General features: G+C 33.7%; 1 protein-coding gene across 2 annotated transcripts in view; it reads right to left on the reverse strand.

Annotated features, from left to right (window-relative positions):
* LOC111052191 (putative fatty acyl-CoA reductase CG8306) overlaps positions 1-21,936 on the reverse strand; it is a 45,144-nt gene extending 23,208 nt beyond the window's left edge. Inside the window, exon 1 of one of the 2 annotated variants that reach the window (XM_022338825.2) lies at positions 21,646-21,936. The gene's annotated coding sequence lies outside the window, so the exon portion shown is untranslated. The remainder of the gene's footprint in view (positions 1-21,645) is intronic. The other variant, XM_022338826.2, reaches the window with a different exon arrangement.
* Between the last annotated feature and the right edge of the window lie 5,469 nt (positions 21,937-27,405).

Raw genomic sequence — 27,405 nt, forward strand, 5'->3', positions numbered from 1 at the left:
ATATGTTTTTTGCCCAGGAACAATGCCCTAGAGTATTGATTGGTAAGGAGTTCGTAAACACCCTGTATAAATATAGATAGTCCAGGCAATGAATGCTCAAAAAATGGTATATAGGGAAATGTTTGGAAGACAATTTTTAACCCCACAGTTCTGTTAAGGGTAGTAAGGAGGTAAACATAATTATCCAAAGTCCCCACCCCTACCCCATGTGCTAAGGGGGTGGGGGTGGTTTAAAGGTACAATTTTTTTTGTTTCTCGCATAAAACTAAAAAACTATGTATCTTTAGGACTCGACTGTCATAGAACAAATTAAAGCTTTACACTCTTGAAGGAGTATAATTGTTAAAATAACAGGTTTTTATCCAATGTTTTGCTCTTTTAGGGTTTATAACTCTCCAACGATGCATCATAAAAACTGATGCTTATCGTAGATTTGTAGAGCATTGAATTCTCTTGGAAATGATGTATAATTTTACAATTACAAGCTTTCCTTTCATTGTTATAGCAGCTTCAATGTAGGGGGTGAAATTTCCATTGCTGCAACAAGTGTCAACTCAGCGGTTCCACACTTTCAACAGAGGTGATAAAGATGCACGCACACTTTAACCATTATTTAGAAAAAAAATAATAAGTGAAAAAAGGAAAATGGCCGCTGTGTGAGTAACTGAATACTTGCGGACAATTTAAATATGATATTTAGATATTTTTGTTAGCTTGTAACAATGCCCTAGACCCCAGAGTATTGGTAGGCAGTTCGTAAACACCCTGTATAAAAGCGAAATGGCACTCACTCACTCACTCTCTCGCAGAACTAAAAATCTACCGGACCAAAAACGTTCAAATTTGGTAGGTATGTTCAGTTGGCCCTTTAGAGGTGCACTAAGAACGGATTTGGAAAAATTTCCAAAGATACACCCAAAATCTGTGTTTTTCAGCGTTTTTTGCGCTTTCTCAGCTTTATCGAGAACAAATGAACAGAAAATGTTCAAATTTACTACAGAAGCTCAGCTGGGGTGTAATAATGTTGTGTTAGAAGGAATTTGAAATAACGCTATAGATACGCCCAATATTAGCGTTTTTTTACGTTTTCTCAGTTCTTTCCATCAAGTAATAGACAGAAAATGTTCAAATTTGGTACAGAGGTTTAGCTAGGGTCTAAAAATTTTGTGATGAGGTGACTTTAATATTTCATCAAAGATACGCCCAAAATCAGCGTTTTTCCAACGGTTTTCTCAGCTTTTCTGCGTTTTCTCAGTACTTTGACTTTTTGATGGAATGAAGCATGCTCAAATGAGAAATACAGTCGATTGAAGCGAGCCCGCTGATCTCATTTTTGGACGATCCAGTCGGGGGTCCAGGGGGCAGTGCCCCCTGACTAGACGGACATGGCAAGCGAAGCGAGCCTGACGGCTAGTAGTCAATAAAAAAATAAATTTTCATGAATTACCAACATCTGATATAAGGCAGCAATTTTAATCTTTTTGATGCGAAAACTGCTTCAAGAATAGACTCCTCTCGGGTAATCATCACGGTGGAAAATGTGATGAAGAGAAAATCATAAAAATGTAACTACAAACAGCTCGAGCTGCTCAAGACAGCTCCTAGATGCTTCCAGGGATTGTATATCAAATATGGCTCTTAGGTTAGCTGTGGGAAAAGGACAGAAAATGTTGATGCTCTATGCTTCTATCGGCTGAGTAATATCCGGAGACATACTCAAAAGTCGGTGAGTCCGTCCCTTTATTAAGGACCCTTAGGTGCAAGTCAGTTTTGACAACATTAAGTTCGTTGGACAGAAAAAATTGTCTCAATCCTTTGTCTTTCTTGGAAAAATCACAGGTTAACATTGGAAGTGCATAAAAGGAGTATCATTACAAATCGCAAATGAGCTGTCAGCTGGATTATCAATTGCTTGCAAGTAATAACTTAATACAAATTTTCTCGATTTTTCACTGCTTTCAATAGAATTACTGACAAAATATTAGAGGTATTTTGAGCGAGTTCTCCAGCCAGAGGCTCATTAGTTATTTTTATTTTCATAACATCACAACTGGTTTATTTCTGAAAATATAGGCTGCTGCTAGTCGTAAAGGTAACAGAACAGTGATTTGAAAAATGATGTATTGTTTTAAGAAATGACTCTGTAACTTTATCTAAGTGCTACTACACGAGAGTCCATCCATCTGCTCCATACAAATAACAGTAACAGTTACATTACTGGACAGATACAAGTCAAGTACAGACAGCAGTTTTTCGTAGGAAATTCCATTATTGAATTTTGGTTCCAAGGAAACGCCATGCTTGATGGGTTCGTAGGAAACGCCACTGTAGGAAGTGGCACGCTACCCGTAAACATGCACTTCATAGTTCACTATTTATGAGGCAATTAAAAATGCGTTTATGGTTCATATGGACATTACTAGAATACTGATTAGATTCTTTGTAATTAGGAGCAATGCATTCCCTAATGCTCACAATCTATAGTGAATCTTTAAGAATCTAAAGTGAATATAGAAAGAAAGAAAGAATAAAAGAATGGATGTTAATTTCATCAAGATTATTATAAAATATAATAATACTTTTTACCACTTAAATGACAATAGGAAGTACCATACAATAATAACAATATTTTTGTTAAGACAATACTATAATGGTATTAGGCTCTAATTAGTAAGTCTCTATAAACAGTAGAGAAATTTTATAATTTTGTATTTATATATATTTATATAATTTATTTGAATTTTGTAATTTTATATCATAAAAATTAGTTATTTCATAGCACATTAAAGAAATGGCAACTCCCTATACACAGCAGCTCAATTTTTTTAATAAGGCAAGGGTCCTAGAATACACTCTAATAGAAAACAAAATAGTCTGTAGTCCAAACAAAATATCCCATAGGCCCACATTTAAACAAAGAAGAAAAAATATAGTAAGATAATTAGAAGACACTGTGTTGAATTTAGTAATTGGCAAATTCTCAATTTTAGTTTGAAAAATATTTCTATACTATAGGCCTAAATTTGTAAACTGAAGTTTGATCCGCCAGTTGGGCATTCCAGCTTTAGAAAAAAAAACTTATAAATTCTAGACGATTTTAATCCACGAGAAAGCAGAGTGAGAGTTTTGTGTCTATCTTCAAGTCTGACATCTCACGGACCAGTGAGAAAGAAGTAGCAGAACATCGGAACTGGTTTTGAACGCACAGTGCACAGGAGCAGATTCTTCAAACTAAAGTCTTATTTTCTAACTGAATGGAAAATACAGTAATAGAACTTGAACTATGAAATCTAGTGGTTTAAACTCAATCGAATACCTAACAGGAACGTCAAAGGCATCACATTATGTCTTAGTTTTTGACTGAATAGAAAAATAAATAATTATTATTAAACGAAAATCCCTATTAAATGCTGTAAATCACCCTGAACACTTCTGCTCCTGCAAATACTGACAACAGGGTTAACAGCTAGATGGAAATCCATCTGTAGAAAAATAAATATTGAAATATGTAATCACGTAATTTAAAGACAACCAAAGAACTAGCTCGTACAGAACTACAATAGGAAAAACATAAACTTAACGCACAATATAATTTGGGAGTACTTAATGGATTAACTTCATAAACCTATTATTTGTATGGAACAGAGGCTTCTGCCGTGTAGATTCTACAGCTTAGAACATTATTAGGCATAAACTTAGTCGAATAGCTGATAACTGGAGAAAATATTTCAGTTCATAAATTCTTGGGAACATTGTCTTGTAATTCGTAATATTCTATATCCTAAACAACTGGTTTGTACTTATTTTATCCGAAGATTATTATCATTTTATAAAAAAATAGAAATAGAGATAGAGTGCTGAAGGAGATTCTGAAGTTCTAGCTCTGCTTAATAAAAATATTTTCATTTCGACAGATGTTAGCATTTAGAGGTTACAAATCACTATACATCAAATATGTAATAAGCTTATAAGGAACATAATAATATCTATACTATAATAAAGGAGATAACTGGCTTTCCTGGATAGGAAAATTATGTTTGACGCATCATCACGTCTGAACTACTGGACTGATTAAATTTCGTATATAGATTCTAAATTAACCGAGGCCCATTTTCAATTCTTCAAGGTTCTGCTAAATAGAACTCAGGGGAAAGAATACACGAAGTTGTTGGCTCACACAGATGGGGAAGTAAAAAATTGGCTCCTGACATGTTGAAAGCATTGAATTATTTCACAGAAGTAGAGAAAAAACTAGTTTTCTTGATCATGAGACTTACTTTCTTTAGCGTTCAAGTCAATGAACTTGACTTCTTTTAGGTTAGTGAACATTGATTGAAAATACGTACAGGATTCCTTCCTGTCTTTTCCTTTTTAAAAATTCTAAGATTTAGTAATTTTAATGTGATTTTTTACTCTGCATTCATGATTCATCTCATGCATGATCAATAACAAAAGTACCTATAAATGTAATTTATGCGATTAAATGTAATTGAAATTTAATGTAGCTACATAATTCATGCATTATGCTGCTATTCAACGACGGTACTTGATAATATTATCTGAATTTCGCCTCATTATCAATACTTACATCCACTTCTACTCAAACCATTATTGAAGACTTAAATATTTTTCTTCACCTTGAATATTCACAGATTCAAGGCTATTGATTTTTCCTTTGAAGCTCATAAAATACTAGAAATTCGTATGGGGCTAATTAATGGGGGATAATATATTATCTGTCCGTGGACAACATAGTAATTTTATTTTTTAAATAAAATTGCAATTATTTTAGAATATCTTTCAACAAAACAAAATATAGAAAAAACGTTCAATGAAACGTTTTGATAGAATTTTGGAATGAAATACAAAAATAGTTATTTTCATCGAATAAGATCTCCAAAATAGATCCACTCAATAAAAAACGAATTATACATAGTGAAGAAGGTTGGAATCTTGTTTTAAAAACAGAAATTCAAGTACGGAACCGGAAAACGATAGGTCTTTCTCAGTCTGGTTTGGGGAACACACGTAAGAATAATAATTAGAGACAAGGCGAAAGTTATGGGATAGAGAGATAAACAGGAGGTCTCTACGACGTATGGATTATCAAGTCAAGTTTGCTAAGAGTGAAAGCTATCCTGATGACACAACACACAAAATAAACGTATAGTTCATTTTGCTGAAATTTCGGCGGCCGGTGAAATCTCTACATTCATATTGAGAATTGAAGCGTTCATTTTTAAAATTGCCAGCAGTGATTAGATAAAAAATATCAGCCGAAGAAGCATAGAGATAAGGATTTTTAATTGATGAAAAGATAACCAAAAGAATAATTTACACAACGTTTTCTTAACAAACACACAACCTTATTTAACTTGAAAATCAAGCTTTCAGCTGGGTTTTTCACCAGAGTTCACTAACTTTCAGCTGGTATCATTCGATTTTTCACACAAACAAAATTTTATTTGGTACTTGAATGAAGTGATCAATACCTCTGAACTAAAAAGTTGTATATTTGGAGAGGGTGCGAACTCTTTCTTTAATAAACTCGATAACAAAGCGTCATCGAAATTGTTTTTTTTTCAGCAAGAGAAACAATCTGCTAGCAAAGAAAAAAAACGGAAATAAATCCCAGATCAGATCATAACTATTATTAATAAAATATGACTCGTGTTTCTTTTCGATAACATTTTATTAAGTGAAGCTGTTAAATGAATAAAAGTTGATGATACAAGTTTACATCATGAAGAAATTAATAAAAACAATATAAAAACTTGTATGACCCTTTATTATTAAGAACTTCAAAATATTTCAACGACTAGTTTCGACCATAACTTAGGTCAAGTTGAAATGTAGAAAATAAATAAACAACATTTTCGGCTGGAATACTCCTAGCATGGTCAGTACCATGAGAAAAAGAGACAAAATGTCCAAAAAACTGAAAAATCAACCTTTCAATGCATTTCTAAAGGAACAATATAAGGAATACAGGAATACATTGGATAATATTATCAAAACCGCTAAAATTGAATACTTGGGAAATAAATTTCACCTGTCCCGATTTCAACACAAAAAACATGGGATAATGTTAGAGAGATACTTGAAATAAGGAAGAAATCAGTCATTGAACCAAGTATAGATCCAGAAATATTTAATCAATATTTTGTTGATGTGGGTAAAAATCGCGAAAATGTTCTGAATGAGAATATAATAAATAAAAACCCTCCGAAACCTCTATCTCCTCCCCCTGTTGATAGTTTTTTTTTGTTCATCCCACAAATGCATCTGAAATTGCTATTACTATAAAAACCTTAAAACATTACTATAAAAAGCGAAGCATCTCCGGATATTAATAGGTTTACTGGTCTCTGTCTTAAAAGAATATCTGCTTTCATAGTGAAACCACTTGAAATAATAATAAATACTTGCTTTTGTACTGGATATTTTCCTAAGAGCTTTAATATTGCTAAAATTACATTAATTCAGAAGGCAGGGGACAAATCAAATCCAGCTGATTATAGGCCCATTAGTCTTCTTAGTAACTTTACTAAAATAATGGAAAAGATACTAAAAACAAGATTGAAAAGTTCTCTATATAAAAATAACTTTATTGATGCTAATCAGTTTGGTTTCCAGGCAGGAAGGTCAACCAAGGATGCGGCTGTGTTATTAACAGATCTAGTCAACAATAATTTCAATAATGGTGTAAAGACCTTGGCAATATTTCTTGACTTGGCTAAGGCATTCGATACCATACCTCATGAAACTTTGATGAATAAGCTGGATGGATGTGGTATACGTGGTTTGGCCAAAAAATTTATTACTAACTACCTGGAGGATAGAACACAAACCATGACCATTAATAATAAAACCGATACACGGAACTTGACTAAGTTTGGCTTACCTCAAGGAACAGTCCTTTCTCCCTTATTGTTTCTGATATATTTAAATGATCTTTTAAAATTGAATATGCCAAATTCCACAAAAATATCATTTGCTGATGATACCGCATTGATTTTCACAGGTTTTTCATGGATGGAAGTTTATAATAATGCAAATAGAGGCTTGGCATTGGCTAAGGAATGGTTTGATGAGCATAGGCTCACTTTAAACCTGAATAAAACCAAATACATTGTTTTTTTCTCCAACAAGGACGGGTGAGCCACCATCTGAACTAAACATAAAGATGCATATCCATACAGTAGACTCCGTTACATGCACTGATATATGCCAAGCAATGGAAAAAGTAGAATCTATGAAATATTTGGGGATATTAGTTGATAACCACTTGAAATGGAATTTTCACTTAAACTACCTAGTATCAAAATTGAAATACCTGTCATTTGTATTTTATAAGATAAATTCAATAAATGGCATTAACATCATAAGAACAATTTATCATGCGTATGCACATTCTCTATTCCAGTATGGAATAGAAATTTGGGGAGGCACTTTTGACACTCACTTCAATAGGATATTTGTTTTGCAAAAGCATAAAATCAGGGCAGCAGATTGTATCCCAGCAGGAATTTGTTTATTAAGTTTGGAGTACCAACAATACGGCAAGTGTTTGTCAAGAGCATTATTTTCCATTTCAATAAAAATATAGAAAGCCTTACGTTTAATGCGAACCCACACAATTTACGCCCAACAGTTAACAACTTATATAATAGATCATTTTTTAGATTGACAGTCAATAAACATCAGCTTCAGTATTTCATGCAATTCTTTGCAAATAAATTCCCAATTCATTTTATTACCAGTCCTTTCTCAAAAAAAAAACTGATAAATGGGTGAGAGCAAACATCTATTTCAATATTACTTGATTGCTTTTTTTGTTGTCAATGTTTTTTCTATTCTTATATTATATTAATTCTATTTCTGTTAATTTTGTTCAATAACAACTTAACTTTTTCAACTTGTACTCTTTTGTACTTGTACATGTACATAATATTATATAATTACTCTAATTGAACTCACTACTGGCGCTCAAGTGTCACTTTTGCCAGTAGAGCAAAAATTTTATTATTAATAGTTCCCTAATTTTTATGTATGTATTCTAGTTAAGTGCAGTAGCATATATTTATTTTTTGTATTTTCTTTTTGGCAAATAAAAAAATCATTCATTCTACATTTCAACTTGAAAATGACCCCAAGTTATGGTCGAAACTAGTCATTAAAATACTTTAAAGTTTTTTAATAATAAAGGGTACTACCAGTTTTAATATTGTTTTTATTAATTTATACAAGAGTAGCCCATATAAGTGAAGTGTTATCATGAAGAATCTATGACAAGTCATATATGCAGAATGCAGCAACAGAAAGAAGGATGATGACCAATTGAACAAATTTTCCTTGAGAATGATTTAACAAAATTTACCTTTGTTTTCAACAAATCAAGAGCGATAGGAGTTGACAGAAGGAAAGATTCAAAAATAGAGTAAAATGACACAACATTAAGATGGAAAATTATATAAAATGACGAAAATGGATGTTGATTTTCACGGCCAAGTAGGCTACGTTGAGATTCAAATATATAAGAAATGCCCAAGAAATGTGCATGGCTGATGGAAAGGTTGTTTATGAGAAATAAATGGACCAACAGTTGAAGCCTACAGTTAGACTAGTTGGACCTACAGTTAATTAAGCCCCTAAACATCGAGAAGTGATTTTGAAGCTATTCCTTTACATTGATTTAAATCAATAATTATCTTCAACTGGAACGTTGATCGACAGTTGAGCAATCCAAACGTCATACTGTAAGTGTTTTCATTAGAGTTACGTGACTATTCGAACACTTAATATTATAATAGTCTGAACTACAGAATTACACATATTCATAATAATTATTGATTCTAATGAAGGACGTGACTGAGAACAATGAAGCTTAGAAGTAATAGTATATACATATCCCAGAAGCAAACAATGGAAATCTAATGTTAACCTTTTTAACAAATCCATATTTGATAACAGTGTTCGACCCAGTATCCATGTATCCATGGAACAGGCAGCAGTAGAACACACACACAAATTCACTTGTTTATTGTTTGCATTTGCAGGTCGTATGAAAAATGCTCAAAATGTACACTTCAAGGTCACACATAGGCCACAATTATTGTTTTTTCAATTTTTCGAATAACATATTCGGTTTTGACTGAATGAACTTTCCAACAAAAAAAGTGGTAACATTTTTTGTTCATACACCCTTAAATTGTCAGTATTGGTCAAACGGGAAGCATTTATGAGAAACGCTCACTATATCTAGCGAATAGCCAGACAGGTAAGCAGAGAATATGCTCATCAGCGGCTAGTAGCCTTTCAAAATTAATTAGAAAGAAAGAACATTTCTGAAAGTTATCAAACAGTGTCATAGCTGTCAAATGAATGTGAATTGACATCTGGTTGTGTGAAAGGTCCTCTCGAAGAGACAGTACTGGATAAAGCATTTGAAAAAGTGGTCCAAATGAGCTGATGAGCTTGGTGGACTAGAAGGGGAAATCAAACATAAAGTACGGTACCGGTAGCTAACGCAGTGAGGAGAAAGTCTTGAGCATTGCAAAAAAGTAAAAGCTGATTCTGAGGTATGGACAAGTTTTCGATATAGACTTTGAATGAATATTTGGATATCGTAATGGTTTTAAACGTTGTGTACGTTTGGTTCGGCAAACAAATAAGAACAAACTATTCAAACCTGGATAGAAATGAACATTTAAGAGACGCTAACCGAGAATCTCCAGCAATATATTTTCAAAATTCGAGATAGGTTCATTGTTAGAGCATTTACAAAATGACAAACACAAAAGAAGTTAGTATCTAAAGATAATAAATTAAGAGCATCACTTTTCACTGAAAAGGATAGTACATTACCGTAATTGTCATAATTATTTATGTAAATAATAAGATCAGACGTTTTTATTATCTTCTAATCTATGGAAAATGGGTGCCTAGATGAACAAATCTGAAGGAGTCATGATGAAAATTTCTGGACAGTTTTAATTTTTTCAAGAAATTTTGTAAATTATTACTTTTGATGATGCAAGTCTATAAAACTTGTATAATGTTTTATACGAATTTGAATATTATTTATTATTTAGTCATATTATTTTTTGATTAGCCTACTCTGTTCATTAAACAACACAAGCTAAATCTGTGGTATTTTATTAAAGAGTTTCAAACCGCTCAAAGAACGACAGGTAAACGTTTGAAAAAGCATTGACAGTAAGCGGCATATGAGTAGGTAATGCTAGTTGATATACATGAGTAGTATTACAGTATGAGTGTAGAAATATGAACTTACATTATTATCTATAAACACATAGCTAACACATGAGAATAGATAGAACTTTCTGATCTGATCTGATCTGATTCTAGACCCACCCATTAATCAACATAAGAAAGTGAGTGCCAAAAGGACCAGTTAATTATACCAGAGCCTACCAGTACATTAATAACTCTCATTTTGGCACTTACTCTCCTGATACTGACATGCTATTAAAAAATACATCAGTAATTATGTTGAAAAAATAAGGAAGGTTTCGAACCAGGCATTATTGAAGTTATTCAAAAGAAGTTATTCTGTTTTCAAATCTCTTGAAGTTTGACACATCAACCAAACATTTTATGATAGTGAAAATCTGAAAATTCGATATTTCATTAAATTTAATTGAAAACCCTATTCAATCCCTGATTGCCATGCGTTTCTGTTTCATTGGGCAGAAAAAGGATACCACTGAAACCTGCGGGTTCTGTGATAAATTTGCAGAATTTAAAACATATGTGTAAATACTCCCATGAAAATCAATGGAATTCTTTCTGTGTTCAGCAGAGCAGATATTTTTAGAAAGTGGGGGTTAAGTTTCAGATTTAAGACTGTTATTTATATTATCACGCAGCTAATTATAACTCACTTTTAAATAATGATTATAAACTCTATTCATCTTACTGGCCTCAATCATATAAGTTACAATTTAAAGAACAAAGGTTCAAGCCTATTTTAGAATCAAATACTGGAAACTGGATTGCTAGATTCACACATTTATTTCATCGGAAATTCACCAAATTATGAGATAAAATAAACAAAAATGATCAATTGATGCATACAATTATTTATATGTATTATTTCTATTATTGAGGGACTCATAACACAGTCATCTATAATATTATAAAGAAATTAATTGATTTATCTACATGTACGGGATAGGAGATACACGAATGACGCATCATCACGTCTGAACTACAGAACTGATTAGCTTGAAATTTTGCATAAAAATTCCTAATTTACCGAGGATGGTTATAGGCCTATTTCCAGTTCGTCAAGTTTTCAGTTTATCAATTTTTCAATTCGCCAAGCTTCCAGTTTGTCATACTTTGCTTGAGAGTGGAGAGAGAGTCATCGATAAAATAGTGTATTCAACGGTTTTATCTTCTACTATCTTCTTATTCTATCTATATCCTATTCTTCTACATCTATACTATATATTATAAAGGAAGAAATTGGCTTATAGATGTATGCGATACGAAATACATGTTTGATGCATCATCGCGTTTGAACTACTGAACTGATTAACTTGAAACTTTGCATGATAGTAGGTAGTTAATACAAAAGTTTCATAATAAGGGACTTTAACGCACGAGTTAGATGTAGAGTTAAGACACAAGTGAGCGAGCGTAGTGAACGAATGCGAGTTTTAAACATCTCACGAGTGCTTTAAAGACCAAATAAAACTGTTGTATACACCATTTTATCTAAAACCTCTCAAGCAAAGTATCACATTGCTGACTTGTAACATTGAAAATCAACCAACTAGCCTATATGGTAAGAAGATTGAAGTAACAGTAATCTTGAAATACTGAAAACAACACAAGCTGATAACTTGAATTGAAAACCTGATAAACTCAAAACATGACGTACTGGAAACTTGATAAAATGAGAGCTTGACGAAATGAGAATTCGACATACTGAAAACTCGATACACTGATATCTTGAAGAATTGAAAGTTCAGTTAAAAAAAGTCAAACTGAATAGGCGATGTAAGTGATGACGTAAGCCGTTGCTACGACACCATTTTGGTTTCTAAACAAACCGTTGCTATGGAGAGAGAGCATGTTATTCAAATGGGACTAAAACATCACCTTACATTTACAAGTATATCAATGAAATAATTGATTTCTAAGAGTTGAGAATATTTTTTTCATGTTCTTCACACTCAAATCATCAACTCTCAGTATTTATTCAGATCAAATAAATTTTTTTGGGACAGCCAAAGCAGAAAGTCTCACGAAGTAGAGCTTAGTACCATGTCTGTAGTCTGCTATGGAAAACCTACATGTAGAGAAAGTTGAAGTGCAATTTGAATTATTACCTAGAATTTCATTAGAAAGTTGTAATTTAAAAATTCCTATGAATATATTCTGTTTTCCTATTGTTTAGTGTAACTGTAAGAGTAGACTATAGGTTAGGTGTTTTGGTTTAGCAAAATAACCTAGACTGTACTTATAAGTTTGGTGTTGAGGTTTTCTGAAGTACCTATATAATTGTTTTCAATCTACGTGAAATCGAAAAATATTGGAATGAACTCAACACAATAAAAAGATGTAGATGCAGTGACCACTAATCATTTAGTATACTTCCTAAGTTCCTATATTCTAACTAAACGGTGATGATGTTTACAAGAATTCAAAAGGGGTAAGTAGACATGTAAAGTAAAGCAAATAATTAAGTATTTTATTTGCTACATTCACTGTAAACATAATTGTATTAATAATTTTACTAATGTAGTTATTCTAGATAAATTTGATAAATATTATTTTTATTAAAAATAGCATAACCTAAAAATGTAGTACAGAACTTATAGAGGCGAGCTAGACCTTGGGATTTTCAGGAAATCTAAAAAAATGGTATGTAGCCTGCCTTTTCACTGTAATGTTTACAGTCAGGAACAAAGAAAATGTTCGTTTGCTTTAAACCATTTTCATTTTTGATCGAAATCAGACTGCATACATTTTCAAATAAACATTTCTAATGTGAAACAGCAGACTGTAAAACTTTCAGCATATGCTGTGACAGTAAACTTATATTGAAAACAAAATAATAATTAAAAATTCCATGTAAGAATTCATGTGGCACTTTAACTTTCTCTTCAACAAGGCTTACCATAGCAGCTTACATACATGGAACTATGCACTACTTCGTGAGACTTTCTGCTTTGGCTGTCCCAAAAGAATTTATTCGATCTGAATAAATACTGGAAATTGATGATTTGAGTGTGTAGAACTTGAAAAAAATATTCTCAACTCTTAGAAATCTATTATTTCATTGATATACTCGTAAATGTAAGGTGATGTTTTAGACCCATAAGAATAACATGCTCTCTCTCCTTAGCAACGGTTTGTTTAGAGACTAAAATGGCGTCTTAGCAACGGCTTACGTCACACTGAAAAAACTGAAACCTGCCACCAGCATCGAAAACCGTGCTATAATGTTCAAGTCGTTGCATTTCAAGTACTCATTATAGTTTTGAAAATCCATTGCGAAAAAACCCCTGTTATGGAATTGATTGTGATGTTGTAATGTCTACATTATAACATGGTCGTAGATAGTTATTTTTCCTACAGTTACCCGAAAAAGTGCTCATTCCCGCATCAATTATAGTACGCAAAATACTTTTTGTCATACTTATTCAATTGCAGCTGTTTTCCATGCATCAAATCAAGCCGGTAAACAACTGTTTTCAGAAAAAGAAAACATGTGATTTTCATTACAGCATACTATACTGTAAAGAGATCATATGTTCTCTTTACAGTCGAGTATGTTAGGACTAATAGCATCTGAGTAATTAATATACTAACTCAAATAATTAAAAAACTCATTTAAGGAGTTTCAAGTTATAAGAACTCATCTGAAATCTTATAATTTAGGCCTTTATTATTCTATTTGAGCTCAAAGGGTCTGTCTGTTATGAACTAGGCGCTACGGGCTAGGTTATGTTTATATAATGCAGTAGCTCTAGCAGCAGCAGGTAATGGTTTCTGTTTCTCAGCAATATTATCCTTTCTCAGATAAGTATGACAAAAAATATTGTATGTAACTTGTATGTTAACATATTTACCGCATTCGTATGATAATTCTGCCCTCAACTACGTTTCGGGCAGAAACAATCATACTTATGCGGTAAATTATCGTTACTGGACTTGTTACATAAAGTACTATTATTCCCATACCCAGTGCGGGAATGTTGATTTGAGTATGGCAAAGACTTTGTCGCACTCCAAATTTGCAACATAACAACACAAAATAGTTAACATGCTTTATGACGGTAGAGTGAGGCAGTAAAAGGAATGTTGGTAAACATGAATATGTTGCTGGCTGGAAATTTTTATACAACAGCTGATTATTACAGTGAGATATTGGATAACAAACAGTAAATGAACAAGACGTTTTTATAGTATTCAATATCAGTATTTCATTTCTATTCAAGTTATCATGAACGATTTTTATGTGTGAGATGTCTATTTTTTAACTGGAAGACATTGGAAACATTTATCGACCATTTTTATGATCAAGGAATCAAGTATTTTTAAATCTTTATTTAGTTTTGTGGTTAGGTTACTCTTGTTACTGATACTCAGGTTGTGATTGTTATATTTTCAAAACAATAATGTATCCATTAGGTTTGAAACCTAAATATTTACACTTCAAAAAAAGTTATTCAGTTCTTCAACTCCCCGAAACATCTCTACTCACATTTTCATAGAACAACTTCAATGAATGACGTTGAATGAATTAGAAACAGAATACAGGATAGATGTCATTGAATACCGTAATCAAAAACACCGGATTTACAATATCCTGTTTACTCAACAGTGACTTGAATGATTGAAGTTCAGCATTTCATGTAAATGTAATGTCCAGTGGCGAAGCTACCTATAACTAGAAGGGGAGTCTAGGAATTCTGAAGCTTACCTTAAATTTTCTTGTAGATTAAATCTATGCGCCGGTCTTCCTTCTGTGCAAAGACATCAATAATTCGGTCTTTGAAGTTCTGGCTGTTTGACAGTTCGTGCAAAAGAGATTTCTCTATTGCCAGTGTGCTCAAGTTGGTGAGTCTATCATTGGTCATAGAATTTCTTAAAAATGTTTTTATGCGTTTTAGTGCACTCATTGATCTCTCACTGGAACATGTTGTCACTGGAAATGTGAGCACTAAACGAATTAAACGTGTAGTTTGTTCATAAACAGGATCCAGACCATTATCCAAAAAATACTACAACAATTTCTGTGGGGGTAGATGCTTGGAATTGTCAGAGTAAATGTTTAAGAGTTCATTTTGCAGTTGCTCGCTATCAAAGAAAGGATAATTTTTCAAGAGCTGGTCCAACTTGGAGGTTGGAAAATTGTCATTGTAGGATGGAAACTGACTCTCATCCAGTAATTCTGCAAAGTGAAAGTTCTCAAAATCACAGAACCTTGTTTCCATCTGCACCACTATGGTATCAACTATTTCATATGCAGTTGCTTTTAGGGTTGGCAAAACAAATTTTTCTGTTGTCACTTCATTATTGAGCTCTATGCTGGATTCGACACATTCATTGATTGTTTCCTCATTTCTCAAGTTCTGTAGATTTTTAATTGTTTCTTTTATCTCATGATTGCAAATATTCACATTTGTTGTACACTTCAGTTGCAACACCTTGAATAAATGGTCAGTGAAACTGAAAATTTTATTGAAAAAGCAAAGGAGGAATAGGAAGTTTGGGTCGTCCAATCTCTTGAAAAGTCCTAAGGCACAATTCACTGATTCACCATCCCATTCATCATCATTTTCAATGACTTGCCCAAGAGCTTCTTTCAAGCCTTTGAAATGAGATGAAATTGTCATTGTTGCCCTGGAGTGAAAGTTCCATCGCGTTGTGCAGGCTTGAGGAAGTTTGAACCCTTTATCCTTCAACACTTGTGTTCTTTTTGAAGATTTGCTGAAATATGTATGGAAGGCAGTCAAATCATATGTGAAGAAACGCACTTTCTTTATAGTTTTTGCTCCATACAAGAGAACCAAATTAAGTTGGTGGGCATAGCAATGACTCTAAAACCGCCCCCTCTGAAACACCGCGACTCTGAAACACCCCCTCTAGAACCGGCCATTACTGAAGCACCATCATAAGTCTGACATATCAATTTTTTATCCACACCCCATTTCTTCAAGACATTCAAAATTACAGTTGCTAGACCAGCAGCACTTTTATCCTTCGAAACATCATAAAAACCAACAAACCTCTCATAAACATTGTAATTTACACAATAACGGAGTATAATGTTCATTTGTGTCTGACAAGAGACGACCAATGTTTCATCAGCCTGAACCGATACAAACTCACAAGTTGAAAGCTGTTTTTGAATTTCTTCATTCACCACTTGTGTCACACAGTCAATAATATCATTTTGAATCTCACTTGAAGTTCCTTTGAATCCTGATGCTGCTCCAAGATGCTCTCTCATGAATTGTTCTTCTTGTGCCAGCAGTTCAAGAGTTTCAAGGTAGTTGCCTCTATTCACAGAATTACTACTCTCAACATGCCCCCGGAAAGGAAGTTCTTGTTTACCAAGAAAACAAACCACTTGAACTAATCTACCAACAACCCGTCGATTATGTGTTACTACCTCATTATGTTTCAGAGCTGCAAGACGTGCTGCTTCTGATAATGCATGCTCTACTCTATTCCTGCCAAGAAGAAGAAAACGCTCACTATTTAGAATATGTCTTTTAGAAATCTGGTGTTTTCGTGCTCTCCTATGAAAGTTTTTAAGGATACTGATTCCAGTCTGATTCCATTCACTATCACCCCCAAATAACAAACAAACATAACAATAAAATTTAGTCTGTCACACTTGCCGTAAGCCATTGATAATTCTTATACCATTGGGACTGAAAAGTTCTTGCTTGATTGCCATCTTTTTGAACAATTTTCAGTAATGGTTGTGGCCGCTTGTCTTTCAGAGCACATTTTGCTTCAAAAGATAAAGAAGAAAACGGAGTTTGAAGCAAATACTTCACCAGATCATTACACTGATCCATAGCCTAATTATTAAGAAGTTGGAAATTATGGTGAAAGTTCAACAACAAATTGAAGATAAAATTTCGAAATTGAAAAAATATTCGATTTCATTATTTATGATTATGGGTAAACGAGAACAAACCGCCGAAATCGAGTTTTAGGTTAAGAACGCTTAAGCATCGATTGCTTCAATGTCGACTGTTCGATACATTGAGATCAAGACATCGATAATATCGATTCGATATGGAACTCTAAGGCCTCTTTCACACGATAGGAGACGTGCAACTTGAACACTGAACAGTGTTCTCGTTTTTTTGTCGAAGTACATTGAGTCAAATCGTGTCTTTCACATGGTGACTCCTATCCAGGAACCTCGTTTTGTCACGTCTTTTCCCCTCGAGGCAAGCAGAGGCAAGATCTAACAACTACGCCGCCGTTTCCACAAAGTATGACTCATCACTTTTTTCTCAAAGTCTAACTTCCTTAAAAATATAGATAGAAGATTTCTGATTTCGGATTTGGATTCAGCGACCCCAAATTCTTTAAAGCGTAAGTCCCGTTTTCGAAAATATCCGAAAACAAGGAAGTTATGGCTGTTTTTAATAAAGCTTTCTATTATCATATAATTATACGGTAAAAACGAACAGGTACTGTACTATACAGTACGTAAGTACTCTAGCTATTATAATACAACTTACACTGTATTCGTGTAGGAAATTTGGTAGGTTATTTATCTTGATTTCTGGAAATACCCCAAAATAAGGGAGTAAGATAACTTTGTAAAACCAAAGTTTTCCTGCCGATTGAAGAAACATTAAAAATTAGTCTACAAGACATATTATGTCTTAGAATAAAAACGTGTAACAAATATCAGATCACTATTCAAGCTATCAAGCTTTTCATAAATTTCATAAGTTTGTGTCAACGGTATATGACATAAAAGGCAAATGCTCGCGCTTGGTCCATAGTTCTACGACTGAGGAATGAGGATTTAGGTCAGCAACTAAAATCGACAAGCCATGATTGTCAATCTTACTCATGATACAAAGCTTTGTACTATGATACATGGTTTTCATTCCGTATCATTCTTTAATAAAAATAAAACAAGATTCCGGTTTCAAAAGCATCAAAGTCGCCAGGCTGGTCTGAGCTATTCACGACTTTTTTTCAGTATGCATTATCAACTCAGCAGTTCTAATACACAGACATCACTACTTGGAATGCCATGACATTTTCTATTCTTTCAATTCCTATTATTACCATAGATCGATTCAGATCAGCACAATGTTTATACTGTATGTTCATAATAGATTTTTCTGATTGTAAAAAGAAATAGTCAATAATTGCTGAGAATTTAAAGTGATATTCAACGATTTGAACCTGATAGATTGGATTGTTGAATGACAATTGAAATTCAGTGAATTTTACTGTACAACATTCCTTTTCCTCCTATTTTATTGGGTGATGAGTGGAGATGATTTATGATTTCATATTTGGATTCATCTTTTCATAGTTCAATATTTTTTTGGAAAACTAGAACTTTTAAAAATTAAAAATGTTTATGTATAAACTTCTCAGGTGTTCAAAAACTTCTTAAAACCTTTGCCTGTCCCTTTGTGAGGCAGGAGTGTTATTATCTTAGTATGTACTATATAATCATATGATAATGGAAAGCTATATTAAAAACAGCTATAACTCCCTTGTTTTCGGGTATTTTTGAAAATGGGACTTACGCTTTAAAGAATTTGGGGTCGCTGAATCCAAATCCGAAATCAGAAATCTTCTATCTATATTTTTAAGGAAGTTAGACTTTGAGAAAAAGTGATGAGTCATAGGTTTGAGCAAACGTCGGCATAGTTGTTAGATCTGTCGGCTTATTCGTAAGATCCCCATGTGAAAGTACAGGAGAGCTGCAAAATATGAAATATGATCTTCTGTAATATGATATTCCAGGAGCGAGGTCTCTGCCGTGTGAAACTGGCCTAACTAGGAGCCTAGACTCCAAGCCCTACTATGTAGCATTGATGCTACGTCACGTTGTCATAGCAACCATACAATACGCCACGCCTATTATGAATGAAGTAGGAGTCTTATAAGTACGAGACTCACAATGGTGAAAGAATAGCCAGTCGACTGTCGGCCAGATAGAGGGAGCCACATAACAGTCTGTTAGGCGGTCTGGCCAATTTTTATCCAAATTTGGAAAGATATCTATATGCGTGCTAATAAAAAATAGTATTCACATTTATCGTAATTAATTTTGGGGAGTCTCAGACTCTCAGATTCCCCTTCAGCTTCGCCACTAGTAATGTCTATGTAATATTATTTAATCACGTTTTAAAAAAATGCAGTATAACCTTACTAATACGTTTCATGCGGTAGGCTACTGGGCGCTTGGCCAGAAAAGCAGAAAGGCCAAATTGACACGTTTACTCATGTATTTACAAAAAAAAAACAAGCTGAAACTATATTTTTACACCAATATAGAGTATAATATATCATTCAGACTCAAACTTGAGGATATTTGGAACTGGAATAAATAAAACACATGAAAATTTCATAGAATGGTCAGGTTAGACTTGAGTCTGTCCTAAGAGCTGATCACTAGCCTAATCCTTGATCAGTCCTTGGCCTATTAACTTATTTATTTATTTACATTAATAGAAAAATTAAAACATAAGCTTACAGCTTTGATCGCATAGACAAATTAATCAATAAAACAAAAATGGGCACCATATAAGTATAAGCAAAGTTTTGCTGCATAACTTTTGTGTTTTCGGATAGAAGAATATTAAACTATTAGTCACGGATGAAATATAACGTTTGTGAGGCTCATTGATGGCTCAAAATACATATCCAGACAAGTGATATGACCACACTTGCTGATGACTTCTTGTAGATGAAGTATTATTATAATTGAATCTCATATAGCTTTATAATATTCATTCTATTGTCATTTAGACTGAATTTGAAATAATTCTGTTGTGGAATGGTTGCAATATTTATTATCAGCATTAAAAATACTACAGATTTGCACAAACATTTTATTTAGTATAGGACATGTTCACCGCCTATTACTGACTTTTCACATTCTATGGTAACTGTAGGAAAAATTCAATGTGCTATACGTGCGCAAAGTTACTTTGCTGCACTCAAGAAACCATCATTCCGCACTCGCCTACGGCTCGAGCGTAAACGTTTCTTTTGGTGCAGCAAGGTGGCACTTTGCGCACTAGTTGCACAATTAATTATTAATTTACCGAAAATGGTTATACTTAGGCCTATTTTCATTTTTGTTATTCAATATTTTATTTTATAAATTTAAACAAATTTATTTAATTTCTGAGACGAAGTTTACATAAGATAAAAGCCCAATCGAATCGTTTTTCTATTGTAAATTATTACAGTATTGTTAATACTTTCAATATCAGCATGGAATTATAGAACGAATTTCAATCCCATTTTTGATTTAACAGACCCTTGCGGAGCACCGGTTATGTGCTAGTATTGTATTATAAGTATCCCTTATCTCATACATCTGGTCATAGATATTTTATCAACTTTTATCAATGATTTGATTCTCTGTTACACCAGAGTTGAACTATCAAATATTTGACTGTGTGGTGTATCCTTAGGTTTTTAATATTGTACCGTACTGTTATTATTATGACAATATTGAATACATTGAATTAACTTGAATCACTATTGTACGACAGCAATGGCAGGAGTGCTGTCTTTCCCCCTGGCAATGGGGAAATAAATTCCATTACTCATAAGGATAATTATTTTGTTCAACATTATAACTGATAAGGCTTCTCATACTTTTCAGATCCCAACTGTATGGGCGGAGTAGATTTGACGGAATTTCGGTCGCGTTCCCCGCACAACTTTTTTTTCGTTATAGAACGCATAGTCTCTTATGGGGAACACTATACGAGCGGAATTGAGCTCTCAACTCATAATCAAACGGAATTGTGTTCGTACACTGTTCCCCATAAGAAGCAATGCATCATGATCATGTTAACGAGCGAAAAATTCCGTAACTTTTATTCCACCCGTGAACATTCATCTTCATCTTTCTACAGAATTTATTGTGGTTACCGGCAAACGGGTTGAGAAGTAGCTGAATGTAATGCTTCATGAGTTGGGTACAAAAATGTTTTACAATTTGATTATTCTGTATTGAATGAAACAGTTCAGAGGAAAAGAGGCCGAAAAGCATCAAAGTTTCTATCTATGGGCAATATTCTATCCTATGTTTGTGTGATAGAAGTGAAGCTCTTAAACTCAAAATGAACTAGTAACTAATCAAACTCTCATATCAAAATAATGTAGGCCTAGTTCTAGGTGAAAATACCTCTCATTCTCATACGATTTTACAAATTATAATGTATGTTTATAAACTGACATATTAAACCATTAGTAGGCCTACCACCAAGGATAAAAGTATAGTAAATTTGTAATACTTGCTACCACAACCAAGCAATTGGATTATTTGTATTTCAAACAAGTCAGCTAGCCTTCAATTGATTTTTGTGTCTCTGGAATTAATATTAAGAGTGAATGATGATTAAAATTATTATTAGGACTTACCGAAAAGGAAGTTTTCAAATGGTACTCCTGAAAAAGATGAAACTATGCCGAGCAATCGTGCCAAAAATCATAAAACCTAAAATAAATGAAAAATAATAGTAATACACAATTTTATTTTGCCAATATTAGGGTGAAGAGATTTGTTAAAAACAGAATAGGAATGAAATAAATTGTTGACAGCCGGCTGGCCAAACCTATCGCGTAGACAATAAACCAAAAAATGGCAATTGGAATTGGTGGACAGGTGAAGCAGAAAATAAGAAAGTTATCAAGAGAATCTGCAGGTCTGCCAACACTACTTGAAAGCATAAAAGAAAGACAAACCACTCTCTGTCTCAGACAGCACCGTATCACGCATGCGTTAGCAACGGGTTTTTCCCGTTCCATTCAGTCAGTTCTTTGAATGTAACGTTCTTTGTGATGATGGTTACCGAGCACTGTAACTGGAGCCAATCGTCATTCTATTTGATGAAGATATTATTATTCAATGATCATTTATCATTAAATTCAATATAATAATTAATATATTATCATTTTATTTCACAAAAAGAAAGAGTATCTTTGAAAAATATAATTAATAAAATATAACAGCTGTTATTTAACTGATGTTGAAAAACACTATACCCTAACTAAGTCAGCATAAATATTGTCATTTCAAAACAAAAACCGAACCCTCAACCTCCCCTTTTACATTTAAAACATCAATGAACATAACTATTTGAAAAACCTCTAATCCCTTCCAGCATATTGCAATTTCAAAGCAAAATCCTAACCTATCTTTCCACCTTTGAAAATCAAAAAGCATAATTCTACCTGGGCCCTAGCCCTTTCTAGCATATTGCAATTTTAAAGCAAAAACCTAACCTAACCTTATGAAACATTATTGAATATAATCCAAAAAAACCTAACCACTAACCCCTTGTCCCTTCACATTTAATAATTTAGATTTCAAAGCAAAATCCTGACCCCCTAACTTATCCTTTCACATTTGAAACATCAAAAAACTTGACTCCAACTGTACCCTAACCCCTTCTAGCATATTGCAATTTCAAAGCAAAAACCTAACCTATCCTAATAACACTTTATTAAATATAACCTAAATTTAACCTAACCTCTAACCCTTTCACATTTAATACTTTAGATTTATTCATCATCTTTAGAGCAAAACATTAAAATGTGGTTCATTTCATGAACATGTTCATAAACATGTGGTTCATTTCATGAACTTGTTCACAAACATGTGGTTCATTTCATGAACATGTTCACAAACATGTGGTTCATTTCATGAACATGTTCACAAACATGTGGTTCATTTCATGAACATGTTCACAAACATGTGGTTCAAAGCAAAATCCTAACCCCCTAACCTATCCTTTTACCTTTGAAACATCAAAAAACATAACTCTACCTAGACCCTAGCCCCTTCTAGCATACTGCAATTTTAAAGCAAAAACCTAACCTATCCTAAAAAAATTGCATAGTTGCCTGTAAAGTTGGTATACGGGTGAAAGTTTTACGTGACAACAACTTTGAGTGGTAAAATAATTTTAATGTGAATATTCATTCCTATAGTAGGAAGAAGGATGAAATAATAGTAACAATTTAAAACATTAATTTATACAAAGAATCTCGCACTGAATTTCATATTAACAAAATTTTTTTTTTACCTTCACACATCCTCAATAAAATCACTCTGTCTCTCTCGCTCTCAGGCGGGCTAACTGTGCTCAATTCAATTTTTTACATAGCAAGACGTGCTCATTTTTTCAAGTTAAACAAATTATTATTGGCTGAGAAACGATTTATACTACTTTTGTAATTGAAAACTACCACAACATTCGGGTTGCTGCTGCGTGTTGCTCGCCATTGCTCCTATTCGTGCTCTTTCCAGACGACCGTGAACCGAAACAAACGTTCTCACTCGCTCCCATTGTGAGCGCATAATGTGGGAACGTAACGCAGTTTCTTGAAGTATCACCCGGCAAACCAATTTATAAGACGTTGTCACGTCAAAAACATTATTAAATAATAAAACGTAACCCTAAACTCTTTCACATTTGTTGAACGATAGACAAGGATAGAGCAACACCATTGCAAATCGTACACTACCATTATAACGTGGACCTCACTATAGATACTCAAAGAATACTTTTGAATAACTATGTTATAACTGTGACTGTTGCTGGCCGTTACTCTGTTTCTGAGACAAAGAGAAGCTGCTTAAAAGAAAGATGAGTGGCTGGAGACAAACTCATCTTGGTCTTACACAACACCCTAATGCGTTTGCGCAGTGAACGGGTTTTTTCCGTTCCATTCAATCAGTACTTTGTAATGACGGCTACCGAGAGCAGTGACTGGAGCTGATACTGGCAGCGACATTTTGAACTTTTTTGTTTATGTGCTTTAGAAAAAAGGGACATTTGTTAATGATAAAATATCATTTCGTTTAATATAATAGTCGATGGATTATTATTATTTCATTCAAACAAAAGGTACAACTTATAAGAGGAATATTACAGCAGTATTATTGGCTATCGTAACTCTAATGAATGAATCGGTGCCATTTCGCTTTTATATGGAATTATTAAGATATATATGGTGAGTATGTACCTTTCTAAAGTGAGTATCTTTTTCCAGTGTCTTTCATGTTTTCTAAAAACACAAAGTATATGCTACCTACTAATCTTGACTGAGTGAGCTTTGAATTTGAGTGGAAATTACTATTTTTTTTTTATTATAGAAGTTGATCCCAATATAAATTATCAATACTTAAAGAGCATTAGTTGTTCGAAAGTTATTCTACATTTCGCAAAAAATTCAAAGAACTATTAGGCTTAACTCACACTACCTACCTTGACTCAAATCGTACGACTCCAGTCGAGGATACTCCAGTCTTATCACTTAATCTTCACCAAGAACACCGGAGCCGGATAGGTTGTGTCAACATAATAAGAATATAACTTTTATTGAAGCTAGTCATGAGTATAAACTTGAGTTATCAAGATGGCATGGTCACTTCAAAGAACTCATGAAACCCACAGAAAGGGTTTTCCTTAAGCCAACACTTGAGCTTAGCCTTGAATGCCTGGGTACTCAAGGCTGTTAACCATCTAGGCAGCTTGTTGAAGATTTTTGCGCCACAGTAGGAAATGAGTCCCTTGTCCTACTTAGTCGGGAATAAGGCATGTCAATCATGCAACCATTCCGAGTGTTATGACTATGTAAGTAGATGATATTTACCGTTTTAAACATGTTTGTTTTATCTCGAGATATCTCCCCCTCACCACGCACACATCCTGTGTGTAAAATTGTTTGCCATACAAGTCAGCAGGCATTATTTTTTTAAGTGTTTCCCCAACCATAACTAGTGCATATATAATTAGAATGAGCTGGCATATCCAAATATACACATATTAGTTATGAATCACTGATGAGAACTCTCTCTCTCTCTCTCTCTCTCTCTCTACAGAGTGATCTATGTTCTTTTACATTTTTTGTCTGCAATGTCATAAAAACATTTCCAGAGATCATTAGAATTATTAACAATAGCTAATGATTCATCATTATTTGAACAACCATAATGTAAGTGTCCAGTTTCTAGTATATCGAGTAATTCAAAAATCTCAGATAAAATTGGGAAGTGGAGATTCTCTGTTTTTGTTATTGCTAGATCACTCACCTGATCACCTGTTGAAAATTTAATATTCTTCACAATCAGATCAAATTCATTAAATGAAATTGACATGAAGGAGAGGAAGAAGAAGAAGGAGAAAAAGGAGAGGAAGAAGTGGAGGAAGAATCAAAATTTCCCACTCTCTCTCCCTGAGAAATTCCCTCTACTACCAGATTAAACTGAATCCCTACCAAGTGAATCACTGACAGATTAAAGTGAATCCCTATCTCTCTGTTAGATATGCTCAAGAGAAAGCTTGTTAAAAGAGCTCATGTCAAAATGTGTCATCATTCACTTTTTTTTGCTATGAGCATCTGGGAGTAACCACTATAATTATATTAATATTCTCTCCCCCTCTTTCAAGAAACATGTGCTAAAATATTTTCCCTCTTTTCACCACACATGTTATTAGAATAATCTAGCTCTAAGAAAGATTCAGTTAAATCTGGCAGTAGAGATAACGATTCATTTAAATGTATCACTTAGATGAGATTTTTGATTCACTTAAATCTGGCAGTGATTCACTTGTCAGGGATTCAGTTTAATCTGGCAGGAGAGGGAATTTCTCAGGGAGAGAGGGAAATTTTGATTCTTCCTCTTCTTCTTCTTCTCCTTAGAGAGAGAGAGAGGGTGGTGTACATAATCTTCTCCTTCTATGGGGAGCGGTGGTGCAGCAGGAGCAGGAAATCTATTTATGGATGCGGGGGGAGGTGGGGGTACACAGGATAGGTGCGGGGGGAGATATCTCAAGAAAAAACATGTTTAAAACAAATAAAATCTACTTATGTAAGTCTCTCCTCAAGTTTTACTAGTCAAAATTTACCTTGACATGAAGGGCACTTAAATATACAGTCAAACCTCTGTACAACAAAGTCAATTATCCCGAGAAAAAATTCGCTGCAGAGAGGTATTCGTTATTGAGGGGTTGTTCTGTCAAGAAAAGTGCCACGATCCTATGGATCTTATAATATCGTATCACGGCGGTAAATAAATGAATATGGTACATAAAACATATTGAGAACGTAGGGTACCTATTGGGCCAATATTAATATAGAAATTTGAAAATTCATGCTGTTTAAAAAAACATGTTTTTTTTAATATTTATAGAATGTAATGAGTAAGTAAACTCACCAATTTATTTCCAGAAAGCTTGATTTTGTAATATTAGTAGAGTTTAATAGAAGTACATACTCTATAGCAATATTTTTCAACTTTTTACACTGCTATGGAACGCAAAATACTGTTATTTTGTCAATAAAGTCACTATAAATACTATAATAACTCAATTTTCCTATTTTTCATGTTCTATATTTGAAAAAGTGAGTAATTTTCGGTTGAACTTCTTGTTCTGACGGATTCTTCTCCTCAGGTTCGTCACAGCCATCATCATCATCATCATCATAGTCAGTTCAAAGAATTGAAATGTGTGACAAAAGCAAGAATGGGAAAGTCCAGTCATTCACCTGCCTGGTCTACAATAATGAAAAATTCTTGGACAAATTCAATTTCCGACATGTGTTTCACCCTCTATTGACTGTCTACCACCCTATCTTCTTCCTACCTGAATTGCCATTATTATCAGTCTATTGACCTTTCTGCTGAAACTAAAAATTCCTTTAAAATGACTATCTGCTTCCTATACATACTACTTCGTATGTTGAAGTCAAGAGAAAACTTTGTTGTTGAGAGGTCCGAAATTCGTTGAATAGAGGTAAATAAGCAGCCAAAACTCAAAAATGTCATGGGACCAGGTAAAAATTCGTTGGGTAGAGGATTTCGTTAAGTGGAGGTTCGACTGTATATAATAACTAAATATAGTCATTATTCCAGTAGACTTGAAGAGCGGTTTGCAGTGTTCAAGGTAACCACTGGAGGTGATGATGCGGACAGCTCTCGCTCGTCTGCATTAATTAAACTTTTTGGCAATCAGATGCATGACCCCAAAGCTGCAGCCCATAGCCCAGGATGCTGTGGAAGAGGGAATAGTAGACAACAATCAGGTAGGGTCTGCTCACCAGCTGTGTCAGCTTCCGTAGTAGATAAGTCACTCTTGCCAGCCTCTTACACAGTTCCTCAATGTGACAATT

This window comes from Nilaparvata lugens, chromosome X (genome assembly GCF_014356525.2).
Source record: "Nilaparvata lugens isolate BPH chromosome X, ASM1435652v1, whole genome shotgun sequence".
NCBI classification, from domain to species: domain Eukaryota; kingdom Metazoa; phylum Arthropoda; class Insecta; order Hemiptera; family Delphacidae; genus Nilaparvata; species Nilaparvata lugens.